The sequence below is a fragment of the Zingiber officinale genome, chromosome 3A (assembly GCF_018446385.1).
Source record: "Zingiber officinale cultivar Zhangliang chromosome 3A, Zo_v1.1, whole genome shotgun sequence".
Taxonomy (NCBI): Eukaryota; Viridiplantae; Streptophyta; class Magnoliopsida; order Zingiberales; family Zingiberaceae; genus Zingiber; species Zingiber officinale.
The window spans coordinates 51312755-51318754 of record NC_055990.1 but is presented as its reverse complement, the minus strand read 5'-3'; positions in this window follow the sequence as shown (position 1 = coordinate 51318754).

Genomic DNA, 6000 nt, shown 5'->3' with positions numbered 1-6000 from the left:
TAATGTCCAAGCATGAGTTGAGTTAATTTGATTGTAAGTTAACTAAGTTATTTTAGTAAGGTATCAGAGCCCTAATGTGCAAGTTGAGAAATCCCAAAAAAATCAAATACTTAATTTCGTGGTCACATGTCTAACCATCTAGCTACTAGCTGATTGTCTAAAGGACAACAACTTTCACTTGGTTAGTCAAGTTAAGTCAATAGTTCCAGTTAGATTTGACTAGGGCTGGATGACTTGACTTGATTACTGTATATTAAGTATTTAACGCCCAGACTCATATTGATGTACAGATATAAGCATTCTTGAGTCCAGGTTGTACCCTATGCATCTCACACCATTCTATGTTTTTCAAGCACAATCAAGGTACATCTAGGTGTTTGTGAGATGCTCTGGCTGAATTCTAGGGGAGCATGATTCCTAAGGTAGAGCCTAGGCTAAGTCCAAATTGGAAAAACTAGTAAAATTGAGATTTTGAAAACAACATTTTGCCTAGAATTTAGAAATATAATTTTAGGCTTAAGCAGATTTTGAAAACAAGTAAAACGTTTAAGAGTAAAGGAAAACTGATTTGAAAATCAATACCTATTCTACCCAACACATTCCTATTTGCCTTCTAAGTGCACTGAACTCAAGTTCAGGTAAGGGTTTTATGAAAATGTCAGCTAGGTTTGATTTGGACTCAACATAGTTGAGTACAATTTCACCCTTGGGTACATGATCCCTTACAAAATGGTGTTTTACCTCTATGTGTTTAGTCCTTAAGTGATGAATTGGATTTTTGGTTAGATTAATTGAGCTCATATTGTCGATTAAAATTGTTATATTTTTGTATTCTAGTTGATAGTCTTTTAATGTATGCATCATCCACAAGAGTTGAGAGGTACATTCTCCTAGGGCTATGTATTCAACTTTAGTAGTGGATAGAGCAACACAGTGTTACTTTCTGCTTGACCAACTTACTAGGCACTGACCTAGAATTTGGCAGCTACCACTTGTGCTTTTTCTGTCTAGTTTACACTCGACATAGTCTGAATCAGAATAGCCAAAAAGGTCAAAGGTGTACGTTCTAGGGTACCAAAGTCCTACATTTAGGGTATCTTTAATGTACCTAAGTATCCTTTTAACATATGTTAGGTGTGACTCTTTTGCACAAGATTGGTATCTTGCGCACATATCCACTACAAATAATATGTCGGGTCAACTTGCAGTTAGGTAGAGTAAGCTACCTATTGCACTTCTATAATACTTTGGGTCTACTGATTTTCCTTCTGGGTCAGAGTCAATGTTGATGTTGGTTGCCATTGGAGTATTTATAATTTTTGAATTTTTCATGCCAAATTTTTTAATTAATTACTTAGCATATTTAGTTTGATAAATATATATTCCATCTTTGGTTTGTTTGATTTGTAAGCCTAAGAAAAAGGTAAGTTCCCCAACCAAACTCATTTCAAATTCATTTTCCATTAGTTTAATAAATTCATTTAAAAGTTTAGAGTTGGTTGAGCAAAAAATTATATCATCAACATAGATTTGGGCTATGAAGATGTTTTTTTCTACGGTTTTTACGAATAGGGTCGGATCTATTTGTCCTTGGTTAAAGCCTTTGGATATCAAGTGATTAGATAACCTTTCATACCATGCCCTAAGTGCTTGCTTTAATCCATATAATGCCTTTTTAAGTCTAAATACATGGTTTGGGTTGTCTAAGTCCTCAAACCCTAGAGGTTGACTTACATATACTTCTTCCTTAATAAACTCATTCAAAAAGGCTGACTTAACATCCATTTGATATAATCTAAATCCTTTAAGTGCTGCATAAGCCAGTAGCATCCTAATGGATTCGAGTCTAGCTACTGGTGCATAGGTTTCGCCATAGTCCAAAACCTCAACCTGGCTGAACCCTTTGGCTACTAGTCTTGCCTTATTTCTCACTATATCACCATGATCATCCAATTTGTTCCTAAATACCCATTTGGTGTCAATTATGGGCTTATCTACGGGTTTGGGTACAAATTCCCAGACTTGGTTTCTATCAAATTGGGTTAATTCTTCCTACATGGCAATGATCCAGTCTGGGTCAGGTAGAGCTTCTTCAATGGTCTTAGGTTCAACTTTAGAAATAAGGGCAATCTGACTCTGGTTTCTATAGGAAGATCTGGTTCTGACTCCTAGGTTTGGATCACCCAAAATTTGGTCAGGTGGGTGAGAAGTACTTACTCTTGTTGGTCTTATATTTGGGTCAGTGGTTTGTTCCTCTGGTTTATTAGAGTTAGATTGAATTTCATCATCTTCAATAATTCTTGGGTTAAGATTTTCTATATTATTTTCATTTGTTATTTTATTATCTTCATTAAATATACATTTATTGTTTCTTCAACTTTTAGAGTATGTTTGTTATACACCCTATATGCCCTACTGGTTGTTGAATACCCTAAAAATATTCCTAGAGTTGTTTTTGATGAAAATTTTCCTAAGTAGTCTTTAGTGTTTAACATGTGTACTTTACATCCAAAAACTTTTAAGTAATTTAGATTAGGAATTTTATTGTAATATATTTCATAGGGTGTTTTATTATGGGATTTGTTAATTAAGATTCTATTTTGGATATAACATGTTGTATTTATCGCTCCAACCCATAATTGGTTGCATAGTTTGTATTCATTTAACATAGTCCTAGCGGCTTCTTGTAGGGTTCGGTTTTTACGTTCTATTAAGGTTGGTTAATTTATGGTTTGCCTTAGTTTGTTTACCTTGTTGACAAGCATTACAGTTTGAGTTTTCAATAAATTTTAATTTGGGCAAACCTCTAACTAGACCATTTTGACTCATTTTTGCAATGAGTCTAGTGTGAGTGTGTCCCAGTCTTCTGTGCCACAACTCAGTTTCCTCTTGTTGTGTTAGAAAACACTTTATTGAGGATGTTGGTAGGTTAATGATGTAGACATTATCTTTCCTAGTGCCCTTAAGTATGATTTCAGGATTATCAATATTTTTAACTATACATTCAGATTTTGTAAAGTGAACTGAATAACCACTATCACACAATTGACTTATACTAAGTAAATTAAAGTTAAAGTTTTCAACTAGTAATACTTTTTGAATAGTAAAATTGGATTGGAGCTCGATGTTACCTCGTCCGATTACCTTAAGTTTGTCGTCGTTGCTGAATGCAACAGACCCTAAACTCTTTAATTTGAGCTTTGTGAACTTTAACTTATCTTCAGTCATATGTCTGGAGCATCCACCATCCAACATCCACTAATTCAATTCTTTATATTCCTACACATAAAGTGTTGAATTGGACTTTATTTGATGAAAAGAAAGTAAAGTGATTGAGTAAGTATTAGGATTGTGAAAATTAATTAAGTTTTGAAAGAATATTAATTAATTTTGAAAATTAAGTTAATTAAATTTTAAAAGAAATATTTAAGTTAATTAAATTAATTTGAAAAATATTTAAGTTAATTAATTTTGAAAAATATTTAAGTTAATTAAATTTTGAAAAAAAATATTTAAGTTGATTAATTTTGAAAAATATTAAGTTAATTTAATTTTAAAAAATGATTGGGTTAATTAATTTTGAGAAAAATTAAGTTACATTAAAAAAATATTAAGTTAAAAAAATATATTTAAGTTAATTAAATTTTGAAAGAATATTAATTAATTTTGAAAATTAAGTTAATTAAATTTTGAAAGAATATTGATTAAATTTTGATTTGAAGGTTGATAATTTTGAAAATGTTTACGTTAATTAATTAAAAAAAATATTTAAGTTAATTAAATTTAAAAAATAATTAAATTTTAATTTAATTGTGAATTTTAAATTTTGAATTTTAATTTGAATTAATTTTTAATTACGAATTTTAATTTCAAATTTCGAATTTCAATTCGAATTTTGAATTTTAACTCGAATTTTGAATTTGAATTTCGAATTTTGATTTATATTTTGAATTTCAAGTTTGATTTTCTTTTAATTTCTATTCCTTAGTCATCTCACCCGATCTAAATTTTCAATCAGGTAATCTTATAATTTTTGTGAGATGAATTATGGTTCAATTTTAGGGTTTGGTTTAACTTTGTGTTAAATTCAGGTTTAGCTTTGGGTTCAACCAGTAGGCATTCTTTGGATAGACTTCTGGGCTATGGTGAGTCACTTGGACATCATTAAAGTAACCATGCCTTCGAGGTTTTCCAAATAGTCCTACCCATTGGACTTAGTACAAAACCTTGGTCTAACTAGTTAGGACTCATAAATGGTAGCTTCGGTTAGTTCCACTTAGCCAAACACACCAGGTCGAAGTCATATCTTCATAGACATGCGATGACTAAGCTTCCCCAACGTACTATCATTCAATACTTCACCAGTATCGTGAGTCAAGTTAAACCTAGCTCGTTTTAATCTAACCTTAATTACCCTGTCGGGTAGTCTATTCTTGGTTACCCTTATCGGGTGGATTAAGTTCGGAAGTGCCAGCTATTCTGGAGTCTTCCCTTGGATTTTTAAGATTTTTGTAAAAACTTAATTTCATAAATTTGAATTTGGATCAATTTGAATTTTAATTTAATTTGAATTTAATTGAATTTGATTTAATTTGAATTTTAATTAAATTTAATTGAATTTAATTTGATTTTTAATTTGATTTGATTTAATTTGAATTTTAATTTAAATTTAATTTGATTTAATTTGGATTTTAATTTATTTTGATTTAATTTGAATTTGAATTTAATTTGATTTTTATTGTGTTTCTTCTAGCTCCCCCTGGATCATAACCTTGGTATGGTCTATTGAGATAATGTATTTGATCCTTAGGGACCCAATATTAACCAAGTCCAACTTGATTAACCAGGTTGGACTTGGGTACCCATGCTTGGACTGATTTATTATTTTGTCTATTTACTAAGGACATGTAAGATCTATATTTTCTTTTAGTTTTATAACCTAGCCCAGTTTTGTTGTAAACGACTCTTTGTGTCCCAAGAATTAGGTCAAGCTTCTTGGAGCCCAAAGAGAACCGTTCTAATGTATTTTTCAAATTCTTGACCTGAGTTTTCAAACTGGAATTTTCTTCCTTAAGTTTTTGAACTTGAGTTGAATTTCCAGTCTGAACTGGGTCAGGCAAGGTTTTGGAGTTAGTCACTTCTTTAAGGACTGCTACTTCCTTTAGAAGTGACTTGACCTTAAGGTTTTATTTAGCTAATTTGCGTAATAAGTAATTAACTAAATTGGTTAACTGAGGTACACTTACAGCGGTGTCAGGTCCTTCGGAAATGGATACGGATCTGTGGCTTTGCTCAGACTCGGCTTCTGACTCGCTCTTGCTCTCGGACAGATTGATATGGTCCCGGGCCATTAGTGCAAGTAAACTCGTCTGATCAAGTTCGTCGTCGTCGTCTTCTGAGGAAGACTCGTCCCATGTCGCCTTTAGCACCTTCTTTTTCCTCGGCTTCTTTGCATCCTTCTGATTAGGGCAGTTGGCCTTGATGTGCCCTTTCTGGTTGCATCCGTAGAAGATCACTTCGAGCTTGACTTTTGAACTAGATTGAACCTCCTTGGATTATACTGCCTTCTTTAGATCTCTCTTATTGAAGCCTTTCTTTTTCTTGTAAAGCTTCTTCACTAGGTTCACGAGCTCGGAGGTTAATTCGTCGTCTTCATCGTCTGAGTCGGGTTCGTCTTCCTCCTCCAGTTCAGTTCTTCGCCGTGATCTTGGTTCACGTGTTCGACTGGTACCTGCAACCAAAGCAATACCCTTCTCAGTTGGCAGTGTATTAGTCTGTTCATGCAGTTTGAATTCTGAAAACAATTCATCTAATCTAATGGAAGATAAGTCCTTGGCGACTTTGTAAGCATCTACCATTGATGCCCACAATGTACTCCTTGGAAAAGCGTTGAGTGCGTACCTTATGATGTCCCGATTCTCGACTCTTTGCCCGATCGCATGGAGGGAGTTGAGAATGTCTTGTAAGCGTGCGTGGAGTTGACTTGCTGTCTCTCCATCC